The 24,753-nt window shown below is 34.1% G+C and overlaps 1 long non-coding RNA gene across 1 annotated transcript in view; it reads left to right on the top strand.

Moving 5' to 3' along the window:
• LOC125247742 overlaps nt 1-16,689 on the top strand; it is a 106,385-nt gene extending 89,696 nt beyond the window's left edge. Inside the window, exon 4 of the long non-coding RNA XR_007180170.1 lies at nt 16,429-16,689. This is a non-coding gene — a long non-coding RNA (uncharacterized LOC125247742). The remainder of the gene's footprint in view (nt 1-16,428) is intronic.
• The last annotated feature ends 8,064 nt before the right edge of the window (nt 16,690-24,753 follow it).

The following is a 24,753-nucleotide window of genomic DNA, read 5'->3' on the forward strand; positions in this document are numbered from 1 at the left end:
TCCCACTAGTGATGGCTCTCTTTTTTTAAACAGGATTCAGTCGCCACCACATACATATTGGTCATTAGTTAGCAGCAATTACTGTGTAATGGGGTCCTCAGACAGGCTGGCTAGTGTATTCAGTTGATTATCCTCTCCTGAGAAACCTTATACATTTCTATTAAGTTCCTATTGCATGCCATCGATCATCTTTTAAAAGCTCTTTCGGTCCACTTTGGGTCCATCAATAGTTTTGGAATGGAACTTTGCATGTAATTACTTGGAGTGATTAGAAGTAACTTTAGCCCTGGAGTATATCAAAGAAATTGTGGTTGCTTAAACGCATCAAAACTAATAAAAAATGCCATTTTCCTGCAGATCTGTGTGCAGGATTTCAGTTTGTGTTGCTGACCAGCTTTACTTGAATACTCAAGACTTCTGAATACACAAGCAGATGGATTTGTATAGTTTTACTACAGAGTATAAAGACATTTTACAAGTCTCACACAAAATTAATGGCTGGTTCAGAGAACGCATTTTTCCTGTTGAAACTGATGCAGGTCAGTGGAAAGAGTGAAACCTCTTCAGATGCGTTTAAAAGTTGAAGTTCTTTTAACTCAAGCGTTGTGTTTTTAGAACGCGAGACGCTGCAAAAGACGTGAGCGCAACAGTCAAACATGTCCGTCTAGCTCATGTTTACATAGAAAAACAATGGAAAATCTGCGTAGTAGAATGGAAAAATTCCACACGTGTTTGTTATGAAGGACCAGTTGCAAGTCAGTGGAATGAAAAAATGGACAATGTCTAGAGATTTAAAGTTGAACTTCTTTTAACTTGAGCTCCACTTTTTATAGAACACTGTGTCATACATGAGACACTGCAAAAGATACGAGCGCAACAGTCAAACATGTCCGTCTAGTGTGTGTTTACACTGAAAAACATTGAAAAAGTAGCAGTGGAATGGAAAAACGTATTCTGTTTGAATGGCCCCTAAGTTTGTAAGCACTTTGTGAATTGATGATGAAGAATATTTATAAAACTAACCACTCATTTGGCTGTTTTATGGCTAATAATTTAACTCTGATGAACACTAATTTCTCCTTATTTCATGCAGAAGTCTGTAGCTGATTCACATTCATAGCTATGAAATGCTGCTGGATCACATAAGGTCTATGTTGCTGCCCCTCTTCTGTGGACATTAAGTGAGAGTTTGGTAGTTCATCACAAGGTGATACAATTCCGCTTTTACATTTTCTGCTCTGCTTTACAGAAACTCTTGGCTTCTGATGATAAATTACTTGTGATTTCCCTCATTTGTAAGTCGCTTTGGATAAAAGCATCTGCTAAATGATTAAATGCAAATGAAAAAGAAAAAATCAGGCACTATGAAGTGAACCAGAAACCATTGTTTTAATTTCAGAGTCGTTCAAAGCATAAGAAAGATACCAGTGAAAAATTACCCTGAGCGGTCGTAAATAAGCTAATTAAGTTATTGTAAATGTTGACTCTAGTTAGTACATATTTTGTGTAACGTTGATGAAGAAAAACCATAATGCTAGCCAGAATTTACTACTTAGTTAGCTATTTTTATATAACAATTACAGTATAACAATTGTTAAATATTTAAATGTATATTTTAATGATTATTATTTATATTTATAATACTTTTTCTTTACTACTTTTGTCAGCCATTTTGAATTTGTCGTCATAAATAATATAAAAAATAGCGTAATGAAATACACTATAATTCAAAAGTTTGTGGTCAGAATTTTTTTTTTTTTTTAGAAATTATTATCTATTGATCAAACAATAAAAAAAAAAGTATTGCGGTTTCCACAAAAATATACAGCATTGATAATAATAATAACTAAATGTTTCTTGAGCACCAAATCAGCATATTCGAATGATTTCTGAAGGATCATGTGACACTGAAGACTGAAAATTCAGCTTTGTCATCACAGGAATAAATTACATAATAAAATATATTCACATAGTTAACAGTTTTTAGTAAACTTTTAAACAGTACTGTATAAGACACCAGTTGTATACAATTACATTTAGATTTATTCATTTAACAGATACTTTTTTTTGAAAAGCAACTTACGAATTAGGAAGGTTATGGATAGGAGTCAAAAGTCATCATCCACACTGTAAAAAAAAAAATCCCAGTAAAATTTACGGTAAAAAACCGGCAGCTGTGGTTGCCAGAACTTTACCGTAAAAAATACAGTAGCAACGTAAAAAAAAATCTGTTAAATTTACGGTAAAATAACGTATTTCATTAACTGATATAATGTTAATTTACCAACCTAATGAAGTACTAATATCTGTTTTGTACCTTTATAATACACTGACAGTCACCAAATACAGTGGTGATGAGAGTCGCATGATGAATCAAAGTTCATCACAAGCAGATTTTCCACAAGCTGAGAAGGACAACACTAACATATAGAAGGTGCACACAGTGTCATTCACACACACACTAAACACCATCATGGTAACATGCATGAAATTTTAAAAATGCAATAAACATTAATTTAACAACATTAGATGTAACATAAAACCCTAATGTACATAACTGATTAGAAAAAAATGAAAAAACTAAGAAGAAACAGAGTTATTTCAACGAAAATATATCAAATGTGAAGTGTCACGCAGGGAATTGTGGGAATGTCAATGTACGGTTTTTCACTGTAAATTTTACAATGAATTGTTATTTTTCACTTCCAAAAACTGTGAATTTAACGGTATTTTACCGTAAAATTACATTAAATGTACCGTTAGATCTATTACAGTTATTCACCGTATATAGTACGGAAACTTTCTGTAAACCAATTGACAGTTTTTCACCGCAGCATTTTTACAGTCTTTTACTGTTAAAATCACGGTCATTTTTTACAGTGCATGATGGTTAACAATGGCTTTAAATGATCTATCCACTGTTGTTTTGTTCTGATTTAAACCACTTGAATGCATGTCACATTAAAATTACGACTTCCAACATATCTAACTTCCTAGGAGAACTTGAAGGCAGTGAGATCAGTCAAAACGTCTTGATATCAAATATGAGAAATACCAGGATGTGAAGGACTTAAATAACCAGTTGGACCAGCTTATCTTATCTGAACTAATCAAAATCGCAGGAAGATGGAACAGTGTAGTGAGTTAAAGTCTATCAGAGGCAGGTGTCAGGGATGGCAGCGGGTGTAGGACAGGACGTTGCCATGTCCTGACAAAGCACTGCTTCAGAGAAATGGAAATAATGACACTGCAGAGACCCTGTTCTATTGCTGAAAAGACAGACTTCTCCCCTCTCTCCGAATCCCGTCTCTTTTCTCTAGAGGGATGATTTCGCTGCGTTAAATTTCTGTCACCCTCTTGGAAGCTCAATGAAAGGAAATAGAGCTGGAGGGAAGCTCCAGTTTTTGATGGTGCGGCTGATATGCTTCCACACGCCGGTCCTCTCAAGGAACAGGCAGTCTCTTTCTGAGATAAAACATTATAATACATTTTAGTGGCACTTTTATTATTAAGCTACTATTTGTTTTGAGGTTGTCTGTTTCCCTTCTGTCTCATTTGTAGCTGATTAACTCACATTAATTTAAAAATACTCCTTAACTTGATTATTTTTTGTAGTTTTATTACTAGGTCTGGTGATATGATATATTCACAATGATTTTGCTATTAATATAATGTAGATTGTAAAATACATTATACATGATACAAAGTGCCCATATTTAGCTTTTTTTATACTACCTTTCATATCGTGTGTAACATAGCTGTTTGTGAATTAAAAGTTCTGCATGGTTTCAAAGATCAAAGTGCATGATAAATGAGCAATATCACACAAGTAGCTGTGCGATATGGCTGTATATCAGCACGGCTGTGATTTGGCCGTAGGTGCTGATATACAGCCATATTGCATGGCTACGAGTTTGATATTGCGTTTATACAGTTTGACAGCATGAGTGTGTAAATAAATAAAAAACAACAACAGAGTGTCTTTAAAAACACTCTTTTATGAGGAACTACTTCCTTCCGCCACGGATTCAAGTCTCAAGTTGACAGTTTAACAGTTGAACCCAAGCTTCCGTTACTAATTCTAAAACGTCACTTTAGAGCTACTAATGAAGGAATGTTGAGTCGCTTCATTGACACTCATTGTAATATGTAGAGTATTATGAGAGAGAGATCGCCTGAACGAGTGTATTACCCAGAAATGGAAACTTGAGTCTGCGACTTGGACTCGAGTCGCACTTAAGTCGCAAAAATAAAAGACTTGAGACTTGACTTGGACTTGACTTGACCTGGTCCTCAAAGACTTTGAGACTTGACTTGGACTTGGAACTCAAAGACTTGAGACTTGACTTGGACTTGACTTGACCTGGTCCTCAAAGACTTTGAGACTTGACTTGGACTTGGACCTCAAAGACGTGAGACTTGACTTGGACTTGACTTGACCTGGTCCTCAAAGACTTTGAGACTTGACTTGGACTTGGAACTCAAAGACTTGAGACTTGACTTGGACTTGACTTGACCTGGTCCTCAAAGACTTTGAGACTTGACTTGGACTTGGACCTCAAAGACGTGAGACTTGACTTGGACTTGTCTTGACCTGGTCCTCAAAGACTTTGAGACTTGACTTGGACTTGAAACTCAAAGACTTGCTGTAGTTTGACCTAAAGGTCGAAGTCATTTGAATTTTTTTAAAAATGTTTTTGTATATATTCATTTGGCCTCTCATGCACAAAACCAGTGCGGTTTCCTCTACAGCCTACTTAACTGAGGATATTGCAATACTTGACTTGACTTGACTTGGACTTGACTTGACCTGGTCCTCAAAGACTTTGAGACTTGACTTGGACTTGAACCTCAAAGACGTGAGACTTGACTTGGACTTGACTTGACCTGGTCCTCAAAGACGTGAAACTTGACTTGGACTTGACTTGACCTGGTCCTCAAAGACGTGAGACTTGACTTGGACTTGACTTGACCTGGTCCTCAAAGACGTGAAGACTTGACTTGGACTTGACTTGACCTGGTCCTCAAAGACTTTGAGACTTGACTTGGACTTGACTTGACCTGGTCCTCAAAAGACTTTGAGACTTGGCTTGGACTTGACTTGACCTGGTCCTCAAAGACTTTGAGACTTGACTTGGACTTGACTTGACCTGGTCCAGTCATGATTTGCCCTGGTCCTCAAAGACTTTGAGACTTGGCTTGGACTTGACTTGACCTGGTCCTCAAAGACTTTGAGACTTGATTTGGACTTGGACCTCAAAGACTTGAGACTTGACTCGGACTTGACCGCAGGGACTTGTGAACATCTCTGGTATTACCTGCATCTAGCTGATATTCTTCATGTCAGTCTTATTCATAATCACAAAATCAGTTTGAATATCCGCTGAGGAAAGCGATATCTTTGTCCTTTTAACATTTAAGACATTCCCATGACAGCACTACACAATGCATTTGTGAGTTGCGTCTCGTAAGATGACGTTTAAAGTAAAAACTACGTCCTTGTTTCCTTGTTTCAGTCCATTTCAATATAAAAGTTTCTTTGTGACTGACTCACTCATAAAGACAGTCTTTGCTGCCATCTAATGGCGTATTAAAGTAACTTTCACTGAAGTCAAAATCACTAATGGACTCTTTCTCAGTACCAAAAAATATGGCATGTTATTTATATAAAATATTATTTATTGAACAATAATATTTAAATTAACAACAAGTAGCCATTATAACAGTATAAAATGGAAAATAGGAAATAAATACACACGCAAACAGTTTAGTCAAACATACAAAAGCAGCACTCTAGTTAGTACAGGGATTTAATTTCAATGTAAATATAAAGTTATGAAACTTAATATAGCCTTTAAGCCAAATTTATTAGCTCTGAAACAAGTAATAGAGTAGTAAGACCAAACATTGCTCGTTTGATATACCCAAAACGAATTATACCTCATGTTTAAACACTATCCTACATAAGAGCCCGCAGCAAATCACAAGACCAATCACAACAGACTGGGCCTTCTGACCAATCAGAGCAGAGTAGGCTCTTGGACGGGAGGGGTTTAGAAAGACTGAATCCTTGATTGAACTGTTTCAGACACTGTGAGAAATGAGGTGATGTGCAATGTATATTATGAGAAAATTAAAGTGCTTTTTGACCTTGGATGCATGTAAACCTATTGTAAGAGACCTCCGAAACAAAACTATAGGAACCTTTAAAATAGCGGTTAAATTCGGTTCATTTCTGTGAGTCATTTCAAAATGGCAGTTACAGTGAATCGATTCAAAACTGATTCATTACTCAGAAATGTTCATAGAAAGCACAGTCTTTCATTTTTATATGTTAAAATATTTTAGTAAGAATATATATTGTTAAATATGGCTGTGTATTGTTATTTTTGTGCATATAAATGGATATTATATAATAAATTTTCTTCCCCATTTTCATTTAGTAAAAAAAAATTGCGTGGTAAACAATTCTTGTGAACAATTTGAATATAATAATGGCTGTTTGGTTAAAATTATGGTTCCTCTGACTGAAAAAGGAAAAAAAAGACCCTTTTTAATACCAAAATATATAACGAATATTATCAAAAGGAAGAAACATATTCATATATTTTGTGTTTTGCCAAAGTGAAAGTTCATAAAAGCAGTTTTGTTCAATGAAGAAAAGAAAAAAAACTCAGCGAGGGGATTAGATTGGAAAAAAAATAAATTGCATCTCATCAGGCACAGTGAAGTGAACCAAAAATCATTGTTTTATTAACTGAGTCTTACAAAGCATGAGAAAGAAAACACTGAAAAATTACCCAGAGTGTTCAAATCCATATTGCCAGCCAGCCATTGGGGTGTAATCACTGGTGCACACAGATCCTTCGCATGAGCCGATGAGATTCTTTTGCATGAAGTTTCTCACAAATGAAAAGTAAATAAATTGGAGCTTTTTCAGGGGAAGTTTCACAACACAGTAGATTTTCATTTCAGTGCCCTGAAGATGTTACATGACAGAAGTTTCTTTTTGACAAGTTTAAATGCTGTAGTTTGACCTAAAGGTCGAAGTCATTTGAATTTTTTAAAAATGTTTTTGTATATATTCATTTGGCCTCTCATGCACAAAACCAGTGCGGTTTCCTCTACAGCCTACTTAACTGAGGATATTGCAATACAGAAAAAAATTAAAAGGCAATTTAAAAAAAAATCATATAAACACATAATATACATGTTTATGAATTTAATGCACTGATTGAAAGACCACTGGAATGAATCAAACCACTTCAGACTCAAGAAATGATTGCAAATTGTAAACATGTTTATGTTAGTTCAAAATATTTGTTTTTTTTTTCTTTCACTAGGGTTTCAATCACTCTAAATCACTGTTTATTTTGCTTATGAATTATATCAGATGATTATAAAACATACGTACTGTATACTTCAGGGTCAGACAAAACCAGAGCTTGAGGGAAAATGCTGCCTAATAGAACAAAAGTTAATTAAATTACATTTAATAACAATAAGAAAATTAATAAATATTATTCAATTCAAAATATGGGGTCAAGACTGGTTTGAGAGTTTTGAAATTAATTATTTTTTCCAATTCATTGTTTTTATTAATTGGAAACAACACAGTATGACAATATTTATTGTCTGAAAAATATATGCAGATAAAAAATGCTTTATTTTCACCCTCCTGAAAGGCTTTATAAGAACTTTGAGTCAACTTTGTGAGACCAAATATCAAGCCAAATAGACTCTAGACTGAAGTTCATTCTTATAAAAAACCCAGGGGGTCGAGAGTGTAAGAAGTTGGCAGGACAGTGCTGCCGTCCACAACATTATGAGACAATAGTACGCCTCCAAGGCACAAAGAAAGGAAGAAAGTAAAAGAGCATAGTGTGCCGAAGCATTCGTACGCAGTTCAGGTAATTACAGCATCTGTTAAGAGTTTTACAGATTGTTTTTCATCTCCACATGGCCGCCACTCCTGAAAACCAATTACCTCGGGTGGAAGGGGTCGCGTTTGCAGTGAGAAAAACGCTAAAATCACTGAACTTGCTTGAGTTCTTTTCTTTGTATTGGTGTATGAGTGAAACAGTGGCCTATTTTTTGCATTCTGTAAGTACACCAATTCTATAATTCCATACAATTATGTGTTTCATTGATTTAGAAACAAATACTCCTTAAGGATGTTTCTACAACTTTTGGCACTTTTGGCCCTGTGGACTTTCACAAATTAAAGACTTCTCACACTTTCTCTAGTTTAATTGATCTACTATACATTCATCAATGAGGAATTCTGTCTTTTTTTTTTCCTTTTTTTTTCTTTTCTTTGAACTCCATTCATTGTCATGGAAATGACATGGTGGAATTGTTAGAATTTGTTTTTCTAAGGCTAATTTGAAAGCTATCAATGTGTGTGTCCTAAATGCACATAATTATATAATATTTTAACATTTTTTACATAATTCTACCAAATTACAGCATGGTTGGAAGTGACGCACAATAAAAATGTTGACATTTATCTTTTGTTTTTCTGCATAGATTCATGTCTTATAAGCAAGTAAGTGGTAAAAAGTTTTCAAGGCAGAGCCTTCACATGACAAAAACAAAAAATTAATAACATTTCATGAACAAATATCATTTCCAGTACATATGAAATCTCTATACATTCTGTGATGAAATAACATGGTGGAATTTTCAGAATTTGTTTTTCTAAGGCTAATTTGAAAGCTATCAATGTGTGTGTCCTAAATGCACATAATTATATAATATTTTAACATTTTTTACATAATTCTACCAAATTACAGCATGGTTGGAAGTGACGCACAATAAAAATGTTGATATTTACCTAGTTTTTTTTCTCCACAAATTCATGTCTTGTGAGCAAATAAATGGTAAAAAGCTTCCAAGGCAGAGCCTTCACATGACAAAAACAAAAAATTGATAACATTTCACGAATAAATATCATTTCCACGACATATAAAATCTCCATTCATTCTGTGATGGAAATGACATGGTGGAATTGTTAGAATTGTTCTTGCTAAGGCTAATTTGAAAGCTAGCAATGTGTGTGTCCTAAATGCACATAATTCTATAATATTTTAACATTTTTTACATAATTCTACCAAATTACAGCATGGTTGGAAGTGACGCACAATGAAAATGATGATATTTATCTTTTGTTTTTTGTTTTTCTGCACAGATTCACGTCTTATAAGCAAATAAGTGGTAAAAAGTTTCCAAGGCAGAGCCTTCACATGACAAAAAATTAATAACATTTCATGAACAAATATCATTTCCAGTACATATGAAATCTCTATACATTCTGTGATGGAAATAACAAGGTGGAATTTTCAGAATTTGTTTTGCTAAGGCTAATTTGAAAACTAGCAGTGTGTGTGTCCTAAATTCACATAATTATATAACTTTTTAACATTTTTTTTTGTGCATAATTCTACCAAATTACAGCACGGTTGGAAGTGACGCACAATACAAATGTTGATATTTACCTAGATTTTTTTCTCCACAAATTCACGTCTCGTAAGCAAATAAATGGTAAAAAGCTTCCAAGGCAGAGTCTTCACATGACAAAAACTAAAAATTGATAACATTTCACGAATAAATATCATTTCCACGACATATAAAATCTCCATTCATTCTGTGATGGAAATGACATGGTGGAATTGTTAGAATTGTTCTTGCTAAGGCTAATTTGAAAGCTAGCAATGTGTGTTTCCTAAATGCACATAATTAAATAATATTTTAAAATTGTTTGCATAGTTTTACCAAATTACAGCTTGATTGGACTTGACACACAATAAAAATTTTGATATTTACCTCGTTTTTCTCCACAGAATCATGTGCAAATAAATAATAAAAAGTTTCCAAGGCAGAGCCTACGTTTGACAAAAAAAAAAAAAAGATAACATTTCAATAAAAAGTTTGAATAAAACACATCAAAGTGTCTATAATGAAGAAACACTCATGTATGTAATTATGTTTATGGTGTGCTGTAGTTTATTAAAACACTGCACTATATGTTGTGCAATAAGCCAGTCAGTGGCACGTTTAATGACTGGCTCATATGCAATGATGCAAAACAAATACCCACACCATAATACATTTCCAAAGCATTCTTGTTGTTAATCATCCGCATACGAGTCAACTTTATGTTTTAGATTATGAGAGCAGATAATACAGTGTAATTCTGCAGATAGAGAAGCAGGCGGTGAAATTACTGTTCATTATGGTGGCGCGGGTTCTGTTTAAAGGCCAGATAGAAATGTTGTTTCCCTGTGACACCAGACACCTTATCAGGGTCAAATAACCATACATTCATTTATGCATTTTTTGCTTCTTAATGAAATGCAATTGAACAGACAGATAAATGAGAGAAGGCCCCATTAACCGGTGATTAATTGATCTCATTTGTGGCGAGCACAACACTCCCCTCTTTTCCCTCTGACCCCAATCTCTGATTGTCCTTCGCTATCAGAAGAATGACTTTGAGGTTTCTTGCCTCCGCTCCCCCCTTCGCCTGCCTCCGTATATCCTCAGCTCTAACTCGTATGTTTCTGAGAAACATATAAGCGGATTTGCGCTTATAAAAATTGAAAGAAAAAAAAGAGAGGGGAAAGATTCATATTGGGGAAAGTGTAGGGCTTTATTCTCCTGGAGCACTGCCTGATCAGCTTTGTAACTCTGAGAACTTTTTTTCTATTTTTGCTTTTTCCTTTAAACTACCGTGTCTAATTGCGATGGCGTTTTTAATTAAAAGTCAGGGATGTGTAGTTGTTTGTTTGGAAAGAGAATTATCCGTTTCTTCCTCGGCTTCTCTCTCTCTCTCTCTCTCTCCGCAGTCTCTATCTTCCATCTATCTGGCTAATGAGCGGGAGGGAAGAACCTGCTGGAGGACTTGTTGATATTTGTCCTTCTCTGACTGGCTTTCTGAGAGTTTGCGATTAGCGCGCGACATGCTTGCTCGCTTTTGAAGCTCCAGGACGTTAGCCATCCTGAAAGAAGAACGATAAGGAGATTCTGGAGTTTGGGCTCCTCCGTCATAAAACAAAGATGCCATGTATTCAATTCGGAAAACTTTGAAAGTGACCTTGTCCTTTGATGCTTTGAAGTTGAACACAGCTGGAAAGAAACGAACGCATTAGATATGTAGCCTATGTGATTCTGACAGCGGATGGGCCATAACTAATATTAATAGTAAAAGGAATGAACAATTCTTTCATATTCTAACGTATTTTACCGTTAAAATCACATTCATTTTTTACAGTGTGGTGCTATAAATGAACTAGTAGGAAGAGATGATCGGTTCACAAGCCGCTTTAACTGAGGCACTACAGTGATCTGTCACGACACATTAAAGAGCCACAAAACGGTATTTATAGTTTAAATTTCTTTAAAAATGACAAAATCTTTTGTTTCATATCAAAAGTAACCTGCTCTGTCTTGTCTGTCGACACGTTGTCAGTGTCCTCTTTGCTCCATGATGTATTTTACCAAAGAGACAGCAACAGCATCTTGAGGTGAAATATGAGGTATGTGACTGCGTGAGAACATTTGTGAACGTGAGAATGGCATGGCATTATGAATAGTAATGGGATAAAAATGTTGTTGTCGGATGTTGCAACAGTAACAAAACAGGGCGGGTATTTGTGAACGGTCAGTTGCTTTAATGTTAAAGTGTTACTAGTCATTCACACACACACTTTGGTAACATGTGAATTTTAAAAATGTTTGTGTAACATAAAACCCTAATGCTAAGAAAAACTAAGAAGAAACAGAGTTATTTCAACGAAAATATATCAAATGTGAAGTGTCACGCAGGGAATTGTGGGAATGTCAATTTACGGTTTTTCACTGTAAATTTTACAATGAATTGTTATTTTTCACTTCCAAAAACTGAATTTAATGGTATTTTACCGTAAAATTACATTAAATGTACCGTTAGATCTATTACAGTTATTCACCGTATATAGAACGGAAACTTTCTGTAAACCAATTGCCATTTTTACAGTCTTTTACTGTTAAAATCACGGTCATTTTTTACAGTGTATGTGTATATATATATATATACACATACACTATATGTGTATATATATATATATATATATTTTTTTTTTTTTTTTTTTTTTTTAATTATAGTTTTATTAATATTTTAAATTAGCTTTCATTTTTAATAATTTCGCTATGGGCTTTTGTTGTTTTATTTGTTTTTTTCCTCTATTTTTTGAACCATAATTTTTGTCATTATTATATTCTTTATCATTTTTTTCTTCAAAGAACATTATTTTCAGAACTTATTTCAGTTTATTGCCAAGGCAGCATTTCTAATTTTCATTCAGTTTTCCAACTAATACTTATTTTATTTTAATTTTTTATTTTATTTATTTATTTATTTATTTTATTTAATTTTGTTTTATTTTATTTCAGATTTTTATTTCAATTAACAGATATGTTTTTAATAGTTTTAGTTGACGATAATAACCCTGTCTCAAACCAATCCGGCAAACTGCTCACGGACCAATGACTTTGAGTTTCCTGGCCATCTAGTTCAGCTCCACCCATCAATCATATCTTGCTGCGGTGATGTACCTGTAAGAGAATTATGAGTTGTTTGAGCAAGTACATGAGCGTGTGTGTTCATTTCAGCGTGTGGGCCAAGCAGCGGGCTTGGTTGAAATAATCCCATGACATTGTAACAGCTGAGCCCCTCATTTGGGGCCGTTTGGCAGGGCGTCAGGAGCACCAGGTGTCCCCTTTGCACCCAGCGCTTTGAAGCGGGCATGCATGAACGTCCGACCTGGAAAAGACCTTTCTGTCAAAGAGAACAAGGACTGGGCACAGCGTGTGCCGCACATGTGGCTCTCCATTTTAGCTCACGACTTTGAGTTTATGTGTGTGTGTGTTTGCGAGTGAGAGTGTGCGTGTGTTTTATAGACTGTGAGAAATGACTGCAATCTCAGCCCGGAACCGTTGCTGAAAATGTGAGAAATGGTGGCTTAACAGCTGTTATGGAGGGGCTGTTCTCTTTTTCACCCAAGATAGGTTTGTTTTTGAGATGAATTATTTCAAGTGCTGTTTAGATTTAGCACATACTATGCCTCAAAAAACGTTCTGTTTTTCTTGAACACCCGGAGCCATTGGGATAAATCCTTAACAAAACTTACTTGCAGATTCACATAGGAGTTAACAGGCGGGGGGCGGGGTGGGGGGAATTAGGTAGAAGAAAAAATTGCAAAACTTTTGCATTTCCCCAAGAAATTTTGCGTAGATAGGATATAATGCAAAACTGGAGATGGAAATAATATGAGGTATAGGAGAATCTCAATGATTTCAATGCAAGTAAACGCAGAGTTTTTTGGGGTAACGTAAACATTAACGTAAACACAAAAAAAAAATCAAAGGCATTGAAAATTTTTTCCTCCAATCTATATTTTTTCCATCACCATGTCCCTTTAGGCTGCTCTGTTTATTGTCAATGTCTTGCAGTCCTGTTTTTTTCTTGTAATATTTAAAAGCATTTAAATATTACGGAAGAGGATTAGGGCCAAGCAATAATAAAAAAAATAAAACCATCTCAAGATTAAAGCTGCTGTAGGTAACTTTTGTAAAAAAATATTTTTTACATATTTGTTAAACCTGACATTATGTCCTGACAGTAGAATATGAGACAGATAATCTGTGAAAAAATCAAGCTCCTCTGGCTCCTCCCAGTGGTCCTATTGCCATTTGCAGAAATACACCACTCCCGGTAAGATTTCAACAACCAATCAGAGCCAGGAGGAGTGTCTTAGCAGTGTCAATCAAGCTCGCGTGCGCGCTGATCACACCCCTCTCATGCACAGTGTACAGGCGTTCAAATTCAAGATTACCGGTGAAATAAATATTTAACGAATTTATTCTCATAATCTAGCGACTTTTTTCTCGTAATTTAATGACTTTATTCTCAACATTTTATCTCGACTTTTTCTCGAAATGTAACGAGTTTTTTCTCGTAATTTAACGAGTTTATTCTCAACATTTTATCTCGACTTTTTTCTCGAAATTTAACGAGTTTTTTCTCGTAATTTAATGAGTTTATTCTCAACATTTTATCTCGACTTTTTTCTTGAAATTTAACAAGTTTTTTCTCGTAATTTAACGAGTTTATTCTCAACATTTTATCTCGACTTTTTTCTCGAAATTTAACGAGTTCGACTTTTTTCTTGAAATTTAACGAGTTTTTTCTCGTAATTTAACGAGTTTATTCTCAACATTTTATCTCGACATTTTTCTTGAAATTTAACGATTTTTTTCTCGTAATTTAACGAGTTTATTCTCAACATTTTATCTCGACTTTTTTCTTGAAATTTAATGAGTTTTTTCTCGTAATTTAATGAGTTTATTCTCAACATTTTATTTCGACTTTTTTCTCGAAATTTAACGAGTTTTTTCTCGAAATTTAACAACTTTAATCTCGAGATGGTTTTATTTTTTTATTATTGCTTGGCCCTAATCCTCTTCGTAAAATATTGCCACGTTTTTGTCTCATCTTTGTTAACGCCGACAAGCAAAAAGCCCTTCGTTAACAAACATTTTTGTCAATAATTTGTTGACAAGATTGCACTGCACAACAACTAATAATTCATAGGAAAACATGACTTTTATAGTTTTTTTTTTTTTTTTTTTTTGCCCTTATGTCAATTTCACCATCTTGCATCTGAAATTTCATGCCGGGCTTTGGCCCAACCTTTTTAATTGGCTTTTTCAAAGGTAAGAAAGGTTGGAATCTCCATAATACACCAGGAACTGGCTTACTTACACTTCTCAGCAGCATTGAACTTTGGTTTGAAAGGTGGGTATTTCAGTAGTCATGAAATCAAAACCCAGAAGACCACTGGTTCCCTCAAGATTTTCCTATGGGAAATATATTGGTGTTTATTAATATGAGTAAAATAAGATCTACGTAAACATAACTTGACAATACTTGGATGCCTTAGCAAAGTGAATTTTAAGCTGTTACGTTTATTTTAAAGGGGTTGTATCATGAAAATCTGACTTTTTCCATGTTTAAGTGTTATAATCAGGTCCCCGGTGCATCCACTAACCCGGAAAATGTGAAAAAGGACAACCCAGTAACTTTGTTTTGGTAAGCCTTTCTCTGCAAGCTTGCGAAAATACGAGCTATTCAGATTTCACTCCCCTTGTGACGTAGGAAGGGGATCTTATTATAATATTACCCCCTTAATCTGTATGTTTCCACCCTCAGTGCCGCCATTTTGTTTTCGCAAGTGACAACGGTGTACCAGTAACACTGGTCCTGTCCTGCACAGTTTAGCTACAACATTTATCAAACACATTTGAATGTCTTCAGGATTACTAAAGCTAAGTGAACAAAGGTGAGTTGTGTCAGAGCAAAACTCTGCAGGACAACGAAAACGACCGTCCCTGAACTTGTGATATAGCTATGTAAACATTAATCACTGATCTGTTAACGGCTACAATAGTAAACATATGAGTCTCCATGAACTCCTGGCATCTGAGCCACTATGGACGCAGTGGTGTAATTTTATTTGTGGAGATGGATCGATACCAACTGTTCATGATCCAATTTCATATATATTTCGTTATGTTTGCAAATTGTCTTTCTGTATGTGTTTCGTTAGCACGTTGCTAATGTACTGTTAAATGTGGCTAAAGTTACCATTGTTTCTTACTGTATTCACAGAGACCAGAGCCATGTCGTTCTTTTTGTTTTTAACCCAAAAAACGCTTCATTCATAGACACATCGTCACTATTATTGAGTCTCTCCAACAGTGCCACGTTAGCCGTGCAGCAAGCTATCAAACTCATTCAGAATCGAATGTTAGCAAACATCCACAAAATACGTGCCATACCTACGTGATCTGATATGCTGCATCATGAACAGTTTGTAATGATCCATTTTGAGAGTTATATTTACTGTGTGAGGTTATCCTGTATTGTTTATGCCTCAGTGTGAGCTTGGGGGCAGGGAGCACAAGCTCATTTGCATTTAAAGGTACACACACCAAATCAGTGCATTTTTTCTCCCACCCAAAAATAGGCAATTAAAACATGGTATAATAAAAAAATCCATGGGGTATTTTGAGCTGAAACTTCACAGACACATTCTTGGGATGCCTGAGACTTATATTACATCTTGTAAAAAGGGGCATAATAGGCATAATATATATAATATAAATATATATATAAATATAGGAAAAGGGAAAAGGGAAGGCGAATTATTCTTCTGGGTTTTGACATCACAGCTGCAGCAATCTATAGATTATCGCTACCTAACAAGTTTTGTCCATGTTATCCTACAATGTCATCTAAAATACTTGTGTTTTTGCAACCACCGCTCTGCCAATGGGCAGCTTACTTTCTGTTTACTGCCATTTCATGTGACACCATATGTTTATTAGACCCTGTAACGCCATCAAACCCGACATGACGTGAGGGACTGAAGCTGGTTGTGACAGCACCTGACAACTTCTGGAAAGCAGCAGACTCATCAGCTACCATGAGCCTCTGCCAAACACCAATTCCCACCAGCGAGACGGCGAACCAGTTTCCTTTTTTCATCACCGAAGATTTCATCGCAAGCTTACATGGTATTTAAATTAAATTAATTTTTAATCTCCAAATCACTGAGCAAATGTTGGGTTTTCAAGCAAAGACCTTTATTATAAGGGGAACAGACCAGTACATGAGAGAAATCACAATACTCAAAATGGTGGCTGTTGGAAAGGAACTCATTTTGCTATTAGAACAACAAAAACAAAAAAGTTGCAATTTTTTTAGTGTGATTTAAACTAAAGACGCTAACTTATTTGCCAGTTTTACACATGATGTTGAAATATTACGTATCAGAAAACTCAGAGCAGTGATGTTATTAAGTCCATAAAGGTGCTAAAAACATATTTGAAACAGTTCATGTGAATACAGTTCTATCTTAAAGGTGCCCTAGAATTAAAAATTGAATATATCTTGGCATAGTTGAATAACAAGAGTTCAGTACATGGAAATGACATACAGTGAGTCTCAAACTCCATTGTTTCCTCTTTCTTATATAAATCTCATTTGTTTAAAAGACCTCCGAAGAACAGGCGAATCTCAACATAACACCGACTGTTACATAACAAATACTAATACATAATACATAATACTAACATGATCCATGATTACATGATATTTTTAGTGATATTTGTAAACTGTCTTTCTAAATGTTTCGTTAGCATGTTGCTAATGTACTGTTAAATGTGGTTAAAGTTACCATCATTTCTTACTGTATTCACGGAGACGAGCCGTCGCTATTTTCATTATTAAACACTTGCAGACTTTATAATTCATAAACACAACTTCATTCTTTATAAATCTCTCCAACAGTGTAGCATTAGCCATTAGCCACGGAGCACTATCAAACTCATTCAGAATCAAATGTGAACATCCAAATAAATACAATACTCACATAATCCGACGCATGCATGCAGTATGCATGACGAACATCTTGTAAAGATCCATTTTGAGGGTTATTTTAGCAGTGTAAACTTTGTTTATGCACTGTTTAAGGCAAGCGCAAGCTCCATGGGCGGGGAGCGTGAGCATTTAAAGGGGCCGCAACCTGAATCGGCGCATTTCTAATTATGCCCCAAAATAGGCAGTTAAAAAAATTAATTAAAAAAAATCTATGGGGTATTTTGAGCTGACACTTCACAGACACATTCAGGGGACACATTAGACTTATATTACATCTTGTAAAAAAACGTTCGATGGCACCTTTAATATTGTAAAGCAACAAGAATACTTTTTGTGTGCCAAAAAAATTAAAATAACGACTTTTCAACTATCTGTATGGGCTAAACTGCTGAAATCACGTGTATTTGGCGCTCCGATTCACTGATTTGATTCATAAAGCTTTGAAGCATTGTTTTGAAATCAGCCCATATAGATATTGTTGAAAAGTCGTTATTTTGTTTTTTTGGTGCACAAATAGTATTTTCGTCGCTTTATGATGTTAAGATAGAACCACTGAACTCACATGAACTGTTTCAAATATATTTTTAGTAGCTTTATGGATCTTGAGAGTTTGAATGGCTTTGCTCTCAATAGAGGCCTCACTGAGCCATCGGATTTCATCAAAAATATCTTAATTTGTGTTCTGAAGATGAACGAAGGTCTTACGGGTTTGGAACGACATGAGAGTGAGTAATAAATGACACAATTTTCATTTTTGGGTGAACTAACTCTTTCATTTTGCAATGCTTTGACAAATCAAAGTTATTTTGATAATGTTTTGCCAGCACCATCCTGGGTGCTGTGCCTATTTTGGTTAAGATTGGACCAGCGGCCTAGGAAGAGTTTGAAAAAGTAGGTTTCTACAAAAATCCAAAATGGCAGGAAATTTTTTAAGGCAGAAATCGGAGATACACATTTTGTATGGATTGACTCAAAGATTCAGGGGGATTTTTTTTGTTTTTTTGTGCCCCTTAGGGTTCCAAAGTTATGATCCAAAATACAAATTGCCGTATTATAGCACGACCTAGTGTTAGATAGGTGTGTGACAGGTGAAAATAAGTACAATAGGGTCCCAGCATAATAGGGTTTTGGTGCTTGGACCCCTAAATACTAAAATAAATTAACTTTAAGAACTTTATATATATATATATATATATATATATATATATATATATATATATATAAAAAGCTAATAAAGCAAAAGTTAAAATAAAAAACTAAAATAAAACTGAAAATAAAAAATTAAAGCTAATTCAAATTAAAGATAAATGTTATAATAGTATGTAAAATAACACTTCAGCAAGTCATTTTGCTTATAGATTATGAAGGCATTTTTCTTTTTTTCCCCCTTTTTTTTTTAAATACTGCAACAATCAGTGATTAACTTGAATCCATTTTGATTTTTTTCCTCTTTTAACTGGGCCAATCAGGACCTAATAGCGGAAATGTTACTTTCTATTTTTCTTCATAATTTTGTGATGATAATAAAGGGCATGTCAGAATATAATGTTATCTCGGTCACTCGGTCAATTGTGTTCTGTGCTGTTAAAAAAATGCAATTATATGCATCCGATTGAGCTATTGAGCAAAACATAACAAACATCCAATCAGAAAATGTGAAGGAGAATGTGGTCTCCTTATGACATCATAAAGTCGTTGAATTGCTCTGATTATGGTCTGTAATGTGAATCGAAGAACACACTTTGCAACATCGCTAAACTTGATGGAGTGTCCTGCCAATATTTCATCTCAAAAGGGTGATTTCAGGACATTTCTGACTGTTTGAAGTATAGGCGACAATCTTTTGCTATTGTGCTATCATTTGATACCATTACAATCTCATCTTGTTCCATTTTAAACTTCTTAACTCATTGTCATGCTCAAAAAGAAACTTTTATTATGACTAAATAGGCCGCTGATGTGCCCTAGTACAAAGGCTGTAGCCGAGATCACACAGGAACCTTCGTTTTATATTTTAAAACTCTTTCCTTTGTACTTTCAGTCAGTGTCCTCCGTGTGTCTCCGCACATTAATATCAAGCTAATGTTCCTTTGTACTTTCCCAGGAAAGTGTCATTTATCACACTGATCTTTAGGAAAAATCCATCACAAGATCTTCTGGGTGTTAACTACCTACGCCTTCGACTGATTCTGTTGTTGCTCTAGTAAAACGAGCCATTCTTCAGACACACACCCCATAAACTCATTTAGGCCCGTTCCCGCCTTTAATGCAGTGATACATTTCAGTTCACTAAGTGTTGTTAATCAGAGTCCACTTAATAAAACTGCCAAAGCGCATCGCTCAGAGATCTGTGAGAGGAAGTGTTCCTCTGAGGGGACGGGTGAGAGTGTGACCGATGTAGCCTTACGCCCGAGGGTCAGAGTCCAGAAGAGGAGGTGTCCAGTGTTAGTATATGCTCAAAGTGCATCTTTTACACAGTGAAACTGCCTGTATATCACTGCATTTTATATGAATCACTCAGAATTGGCAGAATCATTGAAGGGGTCATAATAAAAAAAAAAATAGAAAATATTTTAAAATTACTTTTTAGTAGTTTTTTTGTTTTTATATATATATATATATATATATATATATATATATAAAACATATTACTTCTACAGCTTTCCAGGGGGCCACACAAATATGGTAATTTTTTAACATTTTATAATTATTACTGTAATTATAAAATGTATTAATAGTTTGATTAATAATAATAATAATAATAATAATTATTATTATTATATTAATAATAATATATAAATTGTTATTTTATTATTGTTACTACTAATAATAAATAATTTCATTCTGTTTCATTCTAAATACTGTTTGCAAATCATGTAAGTAATCACAATTATTTTGTTCTGTTTGACAGCCATATAGTTTTATGTATTACTTTAAATTGTATGTAGAACATAATTGAATGAAAAGTAGCTAAATATTTTCTAGATAATATTTACATCTATTTATATATGTATTTTCCTGCAGTGAATAAATGAGTTTTTATTCATGAAAATATTATCCATTTTCTATGTAATACTAATTTTATAATGTGTGTGTGTACGCTTTTGTAATTTATTTACAAGATGGACAAAATTTGTCAAAAAAGTCATTCGGTTCAACCAAAATTTTGGTTTGACACTTTTGGTTATACCAAATAACGATATTTTCAAACAATGCTAACAGACTGATATCTAGCTAGCTAGCAAAAAGACAATCAAACATTTTATATTTTGTACAAGTTTTTAAAATATTACATCAGGTCATTTGGTACAACTGCTATAAAACAAGTTCCATGCAGTTGTACCGAATGACCTGATGTTTCGGGACATGCATATAAGCAAGTGAAAACATGAATTTTTAAGTTAAAAGAGAGTTAGTTACTTTGTTTCACGACCATGTGGTCGTTTGCAGGTGTCTGAATGATGTCACATCCTGTCACATGATATTGACCACATGACTTGATCCAAAATGGTCCCTTTATATTGGTTACTCCAAATGACATCAATAAAATTCATTTTTCCGGACATTCTTTCTCATAACAAAGCAACGACTTCTACACATAATTTTAATACCATTTTGCACTATGTTGATATATGATGTTATAAAATCATGCCAGAATAAAAAAATATATACATTTACTACATTTTAAGATATTTTAATCTCAAATGAAATGGCTGTATTGGTATTTGGATGGTTAAACCGAATGACCCTTTGACATTTCAAAATCTTTAAAATACCTTTATATGTAGCAAAATATAATTAAAACCTTTTGGATTCAATAAAAGAGATCCAGTTGTACTACCTTACATACTTTGGATGTCATATCTTTGTTTTTTATTATTATTAAGGACTTTGGACAAAAAAAATGACCCGTCACGTCACGTCATATATATATATATATATATATATATATATATATATATATATATATATATATATATATATATATATATATTAGGAAAGGAGTCCCTAACAATGAGATTTGGAGTTCCATGGCATCAAAATTTTTGAAAACCTTCTGCTTTCAAGAACCTTCTTCATATGGCAGTTCCTGTGTCAAACTAAGGTAAAATATTAAATATTAGAATAATTTTATACTTTCTGATTCCCGGAACTGTTTATCTCTCATTGCCGTTTCTATATAGTGTATTTTGCCCATTTTAAAGCAAACCATTATTTAATTTGTAGAGCTTTAATGCACCCTGCGATTTTCCGATGAACCTCGATTACAGTGTTTTTGAAATGTTCTGTACCTGGAACATGTCAAACCGTCTGATAATTACAAGGCTGCGAGACATCAAAAGCAAACAGAAAGCTTTCATATGCTAACAGAAAGAAGCAGGTGAATACATTGAGAACAGATAAGCCAGAAAATGTACTCAGTGGGAATGACATTACGGATGAGAAACACAGACAATGAGATGGAATAGAAGTTGAGAACTGTCTTTCTTCATGACTTCGCAGTTGTTCTTGGACAGCCTATTGGTCTTTTGATGGCTCCCCTACAAAAGGGTTCTTTGAATGAACAGAAAAGTGTTTTAGAGGTATAGTAAAGCTTTACAGTTAGATTGGGATTTTTTAATTTTTTTTATTTTTAGGCTAATGACTGCTATAACCGAGGCTTTGACATGTGCACAGTTGGAGTTCAGCTCAGCCAGGACCAAGAATAAGTGTTGAAAATACCTTGTAAAACCTTGAAAATGAGCCGACCCTAAGCAATGTGCTGGAACTGTCAGTACTAATAAACACAGACAGGACGGGGGTTTTGTGTGTGTGTGTGTGTGTGTGAAGAGACAGTATTACTTGTGTGATTGCCTGAGGTGATCAACTAGTGGTGGATGAATGAATCATCCTTGATTATTTCCATGATTTCAAATCAATTATACCAAAGAGTTGACATCATTTTTAATCTTTAAGTGACTGAATAATTCTTTTTGATTTTCATGAACGCATATGAAATATGGCAGAGTCTAATTACAAAACAAATAAGTTTTTTTTTAAAGAATAATTTATGTTAATTGCCTTAATTTTAAATAAAAAATGTTGCAGGATTGGCATATTTTTTTGATTACAAAACAAGTTTGTGTTTTTGAACTAATCTGAATGAGTTCTTGTTCATTTCCATTATCTCAACTCCAGTAGTTCACAGTTTTGACACTTTTTTGTTTATGAAATGTATCATTGTCTTTGAACACAAAGGTGGATGTGAAAATAAATATGTTAGATCTTTCATTCAAAAGATTCACAACATTTTAACTGAAAGTTGAAAGTGGGGGAAACATTATGAAATAAATGTTTTTCTCCAATACATGTTGGCCACAATTTGGCACCCCTAGAAATTCTTATGAGTAAAATATCTTGTATATTCCCATTCATATTTACATTTGAACAAATCTGAATGAGTCATTCTTGAGTCATTTCCATGATCTTTGGCAGTTGTTTTTTTTATTATTATTATTATTTAGAAACTGTTTTAGTTATATTTTAGGTAACTGAATTATTCTTCATTTTCATGACTTCAAATAATTTTGGGACAATTTTGACATAATTATTTGCTCTGAAATGTCTAAGTTTTGAACTGAACATTTTGAATCTCAAAACCAACACAAAAATATGGCACAGGTTTAAAATAATGAAGAGAAGAAGCACCAGCTTTGATTATGAATCAAATCCATTTTTTGAACAAATAATTTAAGTAAATGGATCGTGTTTTGGAGAAAAACATTTATTTCATAATTTAAGTTTCCCCCCACTTTCAACTATTTTCCTTAAATGAAAGGTTACATGATCTCAAATCAAATATGGCACACAAATTTGACATAATTTTTAATTACTGTAAAAAAAAAAAAAAAAAAAAAAGCTTTTTGAATGAATCATTCTTGTTCATTTCCTTAATATTAAATAAAATATCCCACAGGTGTGACATAATTTATGATTACAAAACTAATTAGTGATTTTGAACAAATCTTTTTAGTCAATGAATCATTCTTGTTCATTTCCATGATCTCAAATCAAATATTTCAGAGGTTTGACATAATTTTTATGTTATGAAATTAATCATTATTTTTGAACCCTTTTTTAGTAAATGACTCATTCTTGTTAATTTCCATGATCTGATTTGACATAAAGAATATCCTTTGTCATATTTAAAGTGAATAATAAGTTACATTTATGGTCATTATTCAACTTCTTTTGTGTTTTACAGAAAAAAAGAACATCATAAAGGGTTAGAACGACAATTACAAGGTAATTGATGACAAAACTTTACATTTTTGGTGAGCTTTTTACTAAAAGATTTGATTTGGTCCTAGAACGAACTCACTCAACTCATTTGTTCAAAAACAATGACTCATTCAAAATAGACAAAAAGAATCACTTGGTGCTGCCACCTACAAAGAGGGTCAAAGAACGAATGAACTGATCCTTTTGTTGAACAGAATCAATAGATGAACTGTTTTAGTTATATTTTATATTTTAGGTAACTGAATTATTCTAGGATGAATCAAAATCCTTCAAAAGAACAAAATAGAACGTTTGTATGAAGCTGGACCTTGATGTGAAGTCTCATAATGAGAGAAGATGCGAGAAATAAATGGGTAGAAAAGAAGATACAATAAAACAAATCAAATCACTCAGATTCTTGCTATAAACATGCAAATTGCTAGAGCAGTTTTTATGTGAATAAGACAGGAGAGAAATAATTAAAAGTTGTCTTATCCTGTCTTTATTCTGAGTGCCCGGTCTCTGGGAAAAGCCACTTCAGAAGCTTGCCGTGTTGATATGTATGTCATAAGCATTTATGAATCTAATTGAAATGAGCAATGATTCAGACCCGCCAAGAGTCAAGGATGTCTTCAGCTGCCCACCATCCAGGAAAAAACAACGAATTTGCCTTTTTTTACAAGTAGGGACATAAAATTCTTCTGACTAATTATCCTGGACTATAGCACTGGAGTGTGAAATGAAATTTGATTACTGACAAAGCATTATGTGGTGCACACAGATAAAAATGTAGGTGGCTGGCAAACAAATAACCCCAAACAAGTAGAATGAGGGCGTCGTAAATACGTGACGACACTTCTGATCGGCCGCGGTCATATCCTCGCCTCTCGGAAGATGCTTATAACATAATGCAATTGTGGCCGAGAGGCTCAATCTGAATTCGTAAACCAGTCATTTTTATCTCTGCAGTATGAATTATGAAAGCCTGATTATTCATTGGTGTGGCTCCA

Source organism: Megalobrama amblycephala, linkage group LG15 (genome assembly GCF_018812025.1).
Source record: "Megalobrama amblycephala isolate DHTTF-2021 linkage group LG15, ASM1881202v1, whole genome shotgun sequence".
In the NCBI taxonomy this organism is placed as follows: Eukaryota; Metazoa; Chordata; class Actinopteri; order Cypriniformes; family Xenocyprididae; genus Megalobrama; species Megalobrama amblycephala.